Genomic DNA, 10,392 nt, shown 5'->3' with positions numbered 1-10,392 from the left:
ATTTGACTGAACACGTGCTCAGTCAGCCAAGGCCGACTGGATCTCCTGGTTGCTAACCATTTTAACTCTTCATCCCATTCCCATACTGACCTTTCTCTTCCCGGTCTCCCCCATTGCCAGATTGAGCATCTACACAAACTGGAGGAACTGCTCCTCATATTCCGCTTGGGCAGTTCCAAAGAGATCCAATTTTAGGCAACCACAAACCCATCCCTCTCCTCGCCAGTCCATCCCCCCCCCCCCCCCACCCAACCATTCTCCAGGACTCACAGCTATTTCCCCCCCCCCCCCCCCCCCCCCCCCCCCCCCTCCCCCCCCCCTTCCCAGTGACGTTTCTTCCTCTAAGTTCACTATTCCCTACTCTTCAATCATTTTGTCTCACGCCTTCTGTCATTTTATCTCTGGACTTTGTCGAATCATCTGCCTCTCTTCCCCCTCCCCAACTGTATCTCTGTATCACTTGCCAGGCTTTGTCCTGCACCTACCCTCTTCCAGCTTTCTTCCACCCCCCACTACAATCATTTGGGAGAAAGGTCATGGCCTGAAACATTGCCTTCCCTTTCCCTGCACTGTTGCTGCCTAATGCCCCTGTCCCACTTAGGAAACCTGAACGGAAACTTCTGGAGACTTTGCCCCCCACCCAAGATTTTCCTGCGGTTCCCGGAGGTTTTTGTCAGTCTCCCTACCTGCTTCCACTACCTGCAACCTCCGGCAACCGCACGGAAACCTTGGGTGGGGCGCAAAGTCTCCAGAGGTTTCCGTTCAAGTTTCCTAAGTGGGACAGGGGCATTAACCCAGCACAGTTCCACTCGACATTCCAACATCTGCAGTTCCTTACTGCAAATGGTCCAAAGAAGGGTCTTGACCTGAAATGTCAACCTATCCATGTTCTCCAGTGATGCTGCCTGACCCGCTGATTTACTCCAGCACTTTGTCTCTTTTTATGTATTAACCAGCATCTGCAGCTCTTTATTTCTACTCTAATTCTGTCTTCCAGCCACATTGTTTAATCCCTTGGTACACAAAAATGCTGGAGAAACTCAGCGGGTGCATCTGTGCAGCAGCATCTGTGGAGCGAAGGAAATAGGTTCTCTTGCACCATCTAGTGGTGATTTGATTTATATGCAGCACCTCCCCTGACATTGACTTGTCATCCAGAAACAAGAAAATGCAGATGCAGTTTGCTAAAAAAAAGTCCTGGAGCAACTCAGTGGGTCAGGCAGCATCTCTGGTGTACATAGGTAGGTGAAGTTTTGGATCAGGACCCTACTTCACACTGATTGTGGGTGGGGAGGGGAAGCTGGGAGAGAGGATGAGTGGGACAAAGCCTGACAGGTACCGAGTGCAGCACAGTGGTTCAGCGGTAGAGTTGCTGCCATACAGCACCAGGGTTCAATCCTGACCACGGGTACTGTCTGTATGGAGTTCGTACGTTCTCTGGGTGCTCCAGTTTACTCCCACACTCCAAAGATGTACAGGTTTGTAGAATAATTGTCTTTGATAAAAATTATAAATTGTTCCTAGTGTCTAGAAAAGTGTTAGTGTGTGGGGATCACTGGTCGGTGCAGACTTGGTGGGCCGAAGGAACTTTTTCTGTGCTGCATCTCTGAGCTAAACTAAAAGAAATAGGTTAATACAGGTGAAGGGGGTTTTTCATAGGCAGATGGTTGGACAAAGGATACCGGTGAAAAGACAGAAGGTGTGAGACAAAAGGATTGAAGAGTTGTGAATTGTGAAGTTAGAGGAGAGAATGTAGGAGGAAGGGGAGGGGTGGCGTTGTCCTTCTCCGAGTCCAGGATGACTTGCTTCTACTCCAGTTTCATGGAATCTGGGGTGAGAGGGGAAGTCAGTGTTGAAACCACAGACCATCCCACAGATCAGGCAGAAGCTTGTCACAATGGGCGAGTGGTTTATCTGTAGATTAGAGAGGCTCACCAGACCATCCCAATGCTCTGCCCCTCTGTGAGCAGCCAGAGGTCAGGGATTCCCAGGATTCAGCAGAGAGCTGCATTTGTACAAGTATACCTTGATCAATTCCTGAATCTTTTTCAGTTATTTGCCAGGTAATCTCCAGCTGTGAAAACAGTGTGTGTTTCACCAATGCCTGGTGCCAAGTACACAAACCCACTGTGAATTAGTGTAATTAGGAAGTGGCACTGCTGGGGTGCAGGCCTGGGCATGGACATGGCTTCCAATATTTGGAGGGTCTTGCAGAGATATCAGTAATATCTTTCTCGAGACTTGTGCTGCCAGCTTTGGACGGTGCCATCGCAGAAACATATGGAAGGCAGGGATTGCTGGTGCCCAACAAAACCATAGGTTTTGTGCGGATCTGGAGTTTTGATTTTCAGATATCCATTTCCTCAATCAGCCAAAGACGGAACTTGGACATTGAAGGCGCGGTGATTGTCCTTATCAACATCTGCCATTGTCAGCTACGGGATCCTATTTCCAGGGTCTTACCATGACCATTTACATTGGGAAGGCAGGGTGCTGCTGTGGATAACAGGTTGGTGGAAGAGCTTCATCTCATGGACATTAAGATTAGGGTTAGAATTCATGGTCCATGTGTGTCGGGGAGCGAGTGATGGGTGGCTTGGAGTGCAGTCTTCAAGCAAATGCAACGCAAACTTTGTTTGTGATTAGAACTACACCTATGAAGCAAAATCTTTGGCTGAACAGTTGCCCAATACCTGTGAAAATTGGATGTTCACCAATAGAATGTTTGTCGGAGGCAACGGGCAATATTACAGCAAGAAAGAAAAGAAAGTTCCAGCTACAACTCCTTAGGAACTCGGATGAGTAGATACAACAGCAACTCAAGGATTCAAAGATATGATCAAGCAACTTATCAACCTTTAGCCTATATGAACTGCAGAATCTCCAGAGCATACTGACCACCCTAAAGCCTAATGACAAAAACCAAGAAACTACAAACATAAGGTATTTGCAGATTCGAAGTTGTGAAGAGGTGCCTCACAGCCAGCTGCTACAGGAGAAGGCATAGCCATGGCCTTCCTCAACCATTGTTCCCAGTGGACAGCTCCCCAAATCTGTGTGGATTCTGTCCACTCAGAGCACAACATAGCAACTCCAAGAAAAATTCAAGGGTATCATTAAATATAATACAAGGCCTTTTTTCAACCTAACTAAAGCCTTTGACTCCTTCACCCAAGAGCAGCTTTCTCGGATTCAGTTGTCCACAGTAAAATGTTTCCTTTAGCTTTACAATTGACACCACAATCCTAACACACTGATATAATGCTGAGCCAATCGCGGTGAAGACTGGTGACAAATACCCCCGTGCTGATCAATTACAATTCATGTGGTTAACGTTACTCGGGTTCTTTGCAGAGAATCGGCTCCTCAATCACCATACAACTTGACACAATTATTGCACATTGCCCTATTTCAGCAGTGCTGTGCATGGCCACTAAATTCCAATACAGCAAATAGCTTTATTCACAATTAACTCTATTAGTTTTAAAGGAAAGCCGAGTGTTAGAAATTGCTTGTCAGTGGAAGTACTCTGGCAGCATGCTGGAAATGTTCCCCAGGGCGCCATTTTCTTGCCTTCTTTGGCAATCCTGCAGCCATGTGCTACATCTGAAATGTTGATCTCAGATGTTGGCAGGAAGGACAGAAAAATGTTTTCACTGGAAAGATCCAGCCACCCTGTGCAGCTACTGACAGTGTCTGCTTCAATTGCAATGGAAGAAATTACAAGAGCTCCAAAAGCAACTGCTGATCTGGAATTTCCAATCCCGACCCAGCTATCGAAAGAGTAACACCAAGCTTCTCCAGTTCACTTCAGGATGAAATGGTTATGGTGGAGCAAGAAGCTGTGGTGGAGCCACCGTAAAGCTACTCCCCGAAGCACATTGTTGACTCTTTAGTTTAAAGATACAGCGCTCACCAGCAATCACCCATACATAGAAACATAGAAAATAGGTGCAGGAGTAGGCCATTCGGCCCTTCGAGCCTGCACCGCCATTCAATATGATCATGGCTGATCATCCAACTCAGTATCCTGTACCTGCCTTCTCTCCATACCCCCTGATCCCGTTAGCCACAAGGGCCACATCTAACTCCCTCTTAAATATAGCCAATGAACTGGCCTCAACTACCTTCTGTGGCAGAGAATTCCAGAGATTCACCACTCTCTGTGTGAAAAATGTTTTTCTCATCTTGGTCCTAAAAGATTTCCCCTTTATCCTTAAACTGTGACTCCTTGTTCTGGACTTCCCCAACATTGGGAACAATCTTCCTGCATCTAGCCTGTCCAACCCCTTAAGAATGTTGTAAGTTTCTATAAGATCCCCCTCAATTTTCTAAATTCTAGCGAGTACAAGCCGAGTCTATCCAGTCTTTCTTCATATGAAAGTCTTGACATCCTAGGAATCAGTCTGGTGAACCTTCACTGTACTCCCTCTATGGCAAGAATGTCTTTCCTCAGATTAGGAGTCTGAGGAAAGACATTACACTAGCTCTATCCTACACACTGGGCATCATTTACAGAAGCCAATTAACCTACAAATCTGCACATCTTTGGAATGTGGGAGGAAACCGGAGCACCTGGAGAAAACCCCAGAGGTCACAGGGAGAACTTATAAGCTGCGTATAGACAGCACCCATAGTCAGGAACAAACCTGGGTCTCGGGCGCTGTAAGGCAGCAACTCTACCGCTGCGCCACAGCATTTTCTCCATCCAGAGACAGTAATGTAATGTAATGTTAACGAGGCAACAACTGCAGTGGGCAGCACCAGCACCGGCCACTAAACATGGCTTTTTTCAGACCTTCATTGATCAGGAGGGACTGTGGAAAAAACTTCCCAAATTTAGTTGCCTGTAGAAATCCACAATTATTTTACATTGGCTTAACGCTGCCATGCAAACCATGACCCGTCCTTGTCATTTAACCAGTTCATCACATTGTATTCCTCTTGAGTTCACCCCTTCCCAAGTCAACAATGGGACTACCAAGGCACCATCCTGCCTGAGGACATTTGTTCCCAGTCCTGATCTTTCCTCACTTCCAACTCTTCACCCCACCCCCTACTTTCAGTCTGATGAAGGCTCCTGACCTGAAAAGTCACTTATTCCTTTTCTCTAGAGATGCTGCCTGATCCGCTGAGTTATTCCAGCACTTTGTGCCTATCTTTGATAAAAACCAGCATCTGCAGTTTGTCATTTCTATATGTTCCCAACCACAACAAAACTTAGCTTAAGCATGTCAAGGTAGACAAAAATGCTGGAGAAACTCAGCGGGTTAGGCAGCATCTATGGAGCGAAGGAAATAGAGTCTGAAGAAGGGTGTTGACCTGAAACGTCGCATATTTCCTACACTCCATAGATGCTGCCTCGTCCACTGAGTTTCTCCAGCATTTTTGTCTACCTTCGATTTTCCAGCATCTGCAGTTCCTTCTTAAACATTAACCAAGTCAAGTGTGGTTGTGTCACTGTCTTGACACTTCTCTCATTCTTTCGAACTTTTAAATCTCATTTCCAAACTTCCCACGAGAGTACAGGTAATCTTCAGAAAGAGTAAGGAACTACAAAAACTACCCACCAGAGCCAAGGTCACTGGTTCCTCTGTGGATAGACTGCAGGAGCAGTCAGATTTTTTTTACCCAAAAGGCTTCAAGGAATATACACAAGAATATGGTATTGGGATAAAGAAATAGTTATGATTGTACTGAAAGGTAGAAAAAGTTTGAAAGGCCAAATAGCCTACTCTGACCACATTTCTATGAGAACTAGTCTACAACAAGCACCTTAAAGCAGGGGGCAGATACACCTTCATGTGAGATTCCAAAGGGACTTGACATGGTAGAGACTGACAGGATATCTCCTCCCTCGAGAGTACACAAGAACTAAAAGGTTCAGCATTCAAACAAGGTTTCACTCCTTTACAAATGGAGATGAATAGAAATGTCATCTCTCCAGTGGGCTGACGCTTGTTGGAATTCCCCATCCAAGCGAGTCACATCGGGCTGAATCATTGAGTTTTCAAGGCTGAAATGAACAGATCTTGGATTATGGGAGAGTGAAAGGTTCCTCAGAGAATGTTACCCTCTTTTAGAATGCTGGGTACAGAAATAAATATTTAATTCCTCAGGTCTGTCTGTTCAACAAGATTAAAAAGTTATGCGATTCAGAGTCTTTAACTATGACAAAATTCCACCATTCTTCATGTATAAAGTGTCTTCTATTTTCCCAAAACATCCATCCAGTTTCCAGTCAATCTCCCCTTTCCCTAGACTCCACAAACAATGGAGATTGTTCTCGGGTATCACCTCATAAGTCTCCTGTGTTTTACGTTGCAAATTTAGAACAAATCTCCTTTAAATTTGAGCGAATGCTGGAGTACAGGCAGCCCAACGCAGAGATGAAAATGATAGAAATTCTGTGTGAAAATAAATCTCACAGATTGAAATCCAGTGGATAAAAAAACCTTAATTTAGTTTCTTGAAAAAGAGAAAGAAATCACATTGTCAAATTCCGTTATGGCAATGTTTATGTAGATTAGTAAAACAAAAATAATTACCCTTAAGTAAAATATCTCCGCAATATCTCAATTCATACACTGTGTATACGATCATTCCACAAGATTCTGTATCCTTTTATAGCATGTCTAATTAAATCTCGTAGCACAGATGCAGTATACGCACATTTCACCTTAATCTTCAATAATCCTTTTGAATTACGAAATGTAGTACATTAGTCTCGGTATTCATAATTAAATTATCCACAAGAAGTATTTTATACCAAAATTTAAATTTTCAATGTCCTAAAAGCAAAATGCTAGGAATAGCCATATTTTAAAAAAATGCAATTTGGTCCAGCATTTACTGATATATAATAGAAGTGGATACAATTTCAACTTTTAAAATATATTTGGACAGATATAAATGAATAGGAAAGGTTTAGAGGGCAATGGGTCAAATTCAGATAAGTGGGATTAGCCCAATATGCCAAATTGGACAAGGTGGGATGAAGGGCCTGTTTCTGTGCCGTATAGCTCGAGGACCCTATGACTGTAATTCATTGCAAGTATGCCTAACATAGCCTTTAACATTCGAGTCCTCTCATTTCCCAAGCATGAACAAAATATTTTTTATTCCTAGAGCAAGCACACACGAACAATTCAGCTCACACTGAAGCCAAAGTTGGTCCACATAGAAATTAGGTGCAGGAGTAGGCCATTCGGCCCTTCGAGCCTGCACCGCCATTCAATATGATCATGGCTGATCATCCAACTCAGTATCCCGTACCTGCCTTCTCTCCATACCCCCCTGATCCCCTTAGCCACAAGGGCCACATCTAACTCCCTCTTAAATATAGCCCAATGAACTGGCCTCAACTACCCTCTGTGGCAGAGAGTTCCAGAGATTCACCACTCTCTGTGTGAAAAAAAGTTCTTCTCATCTCGGTTTTAAAGATTTCCCCCTTATCCTTAAGCTGTGACCCCTTGTCCTGGACTTCCCTAACATCGGGAACAATCTTCCTGCATCTAGCCTGTCCAACCCCTTAAGAATTTTGTAAGTTTCTATAAGATCCCCTCTCAATCTTCTAAATTCTAGAGAGTATAAACCAAGTCTATCCAGTCTTTCTTCATAAGACAGTCCTGACATCCCAGGAATCAGTCTGGTGAACCGTCTCTGCACTCCCTCTATGGCAACAATGTCCTTCCTCAGATTTGGAGACCAAAACTGTACGCAATACTCCAGGTGTGGTCTCACCAAGACCCTGTACAACTGCAGTAGAACCTCCCTGCTCCTATACTCAAATCCTTTTGCAATGAAAGCTAACATACCATTCGCTTTCTTTACTGCCTGCTGCACCTGCATGCCTACCTTCAATGAATGGTGTACCATGACACCCAGGTCTCGCTGCACCTCCCCCTTTCCCAATCGGCCACCATTTAGATAATAGTCTGCTTTCCCGTTTTTGCCACCAAAATGGATAACCTCACATTTATCCACATTATTCTGCATCTGCCAAACATTTGCCCACTCACCCAGCCTATCCAAGTCACTTGCAGTCTCCTAGCATCCTCCTCACAGCTAACACTGCCCCCCAGCTTAGTGTCATCCGCAAACTTGGAGATATTGCCTTCAATTCCCTCATCCAGATCATTAATATATATTGTAAATAGCTGGGGTCCCAGCACTGAGCCTTGCGGCACCCCACTAGTCACTGCCTGCCATTGTGAAAAGGACCCGTTTACTCCTACTCTTTGCTTCCTGTTTGCCAGCCAGTTCTCTATCCACATCAATACTGAACCCCCAATGCCTTGTGCTTTAAGTTTGTATACTAATCTCTTATGTGGGACCTTGTCGAAAGCCTTCTGGAAGTCCAGATACACCATATCCACTGGTTCTCCCCTATCCACGCTACTAATTCCATCCTCGAAAAATTCTATAAGATTCGTCAGACATGATTTACCTTTCGTAAATCCATGCTGACTTTGTCCAATGATTTCACCACTTTCCAAATGTACTGCTATCCCATCTTTAATAACTGACTCTAGCAGTTTCCCCACTACCGATGTTAGACTAACTGGTCTGTAATTCCCCATTTTCTCTCTCCCTCCCTTCTTAAAAAGTGGGGTTACGTTTGCTACCCGCCAATCTTCAGGAACTACTCCAGAATCTAAAGAGTTTTGAAAGATTATTACTAATGCATCCACTATTTCTGGAGCTACTTCCTTAAGTACTCTGGGATGCAGCCTATCTGGCCCTGGGGATTTATCGGCCTTTAATCCATTCAATTTACCCAACACCACTTCCCGGCTAACCTGGATTTCACTCAATTCCTCCAACTCCTCTGACCCGCGGTCCCCTGCTATTTCCGGCAAATTATTTATGTCTTCCTTAGTGAAGACGGAACCAAAGTAGTTATTCAATTGGTCCGCCATATCCTTGTTCCCCATGATCAACTCACCTGTTTCTGACTGCAAGGGACCTACATTTGTTTTAACTAATCTCTTTCTTTTCACATATCTATAAAAACTTTTGCAGTCAGTTTTTATGTTCCCTGCCATGAGGCAGTGGTGTGAAGCAGTCTGCACTGAAAGACCAGGGGGAGGCACTGATGCCACACTCATTGGGATTTCTTAATTGCAGGCCCTTCGGTGCTTTCACCTCAGTGAAATGTTAAACATTTATGACAGAGGTTCCCTTTTCTTGGTATTTTACTCGTGTTCAATTTAATTCCACAAAGCTGCTTCAAAAGAATTAATTAAATCTCTCCAAAAATATTGTTGTCAAACGTGCTTTAGATAAATACAACTTAAATAAACATGCACCAACATAATAATTTACATTTGATTACAGTGTATTTTATTTAAGTGTTGCAACGATAGTTATTCTTTGGATTATGCAGTCACATGATGTTGCACTGAAGTTTGAAAATTCTGACCTAATATATTCACAATCAACAGGTTCTTTGCTGAAATTTCCAAGCTGCTTGATCGATTTTTCACAAATATCTCTGGAAACATTGGTTTGAGGACCGGCTGAGTTGGAGTCGACTGCGAGCGGGAGGTGACAAAATGACTGCGAGTCGGGGTGCAGAGGGGGGGTGGGGGGGGGGGGGGGGGGGGGGGGGGGGGGGGGGGGGGTGGGGGGGGGGGGGGGGGGGGGGGGGGGGGGGGGGGGGGGGGTGGGGGGGGGGGGCGGGGGGGGGGGGGGGGGGGGGGGGGGGGGGGGGGGGGGGGGGGGGGGGGGGGGGGGGGGGGGGTAATGTAACTCGCAGCTCATGGAAATCAGTGCCCAGCAGGCTACGTTTGAAAACTGCGCAGCGGGCCGCGAGGAGCAGAGCCATTGTGACGTCATCCGCTCGTTAGCTTTAAAAAAGATCTCAAATTTGTGAATAATTTTAATAAATAAGAAATAATGAATCAAATTTTCAGTTGAGGCGATTGAGATCACGAGGTAAATCTCTATCGGAATATGTAAACATTTCATTGTTAGAGCCTCGTGTTTTCGAGGTGATGTGAATCACAAACAAACAAATAAACACACAAATACACACACATCCAAGATCAGAGTTTTATAAGTACATAGATATTTGGTATACGAATAATGGTCAGGCAATTGTGTTTGCTGATTTGAAAGTTGACAGCAGCTTGTGGACAATAGATTTGCAAGTCTAGCGTGTAATAGCTAGAAAAGCTAAACATGAAAGCGTGTTGTGCCTATGTGGTTCCGGTGTGGTCATTTATTACATCTCAGCCAATTATAATTGACTGTTACTGTAGTTCTGACACTCAGGGAAACTAAAGTACAAGATACCATCATTACGGACATCTTGATGAGATTTAATTGTGGCAATGCTGCTGACAGAACGAGAAGGCACACAAATGATCAATAAATAAATAGCATGAA

Source organism: Leucoraja erinacea, chromosome 27, assembly GCF_028641065.1.
Source record: "Leucoraja erinacea ecotype New England chromosome 27, Leri_hhj_1, whole genome shotgun sequence".
Taxonomy (NCBI): Eukaryota; Metazoa; Chordata; class Chondrichthyes; order Rajiformes; family Rajidae; genus Leucoraja; species Leucoraja erinaceus.
Note: the sequence above shows the minus strand (reverse complement) of the source record.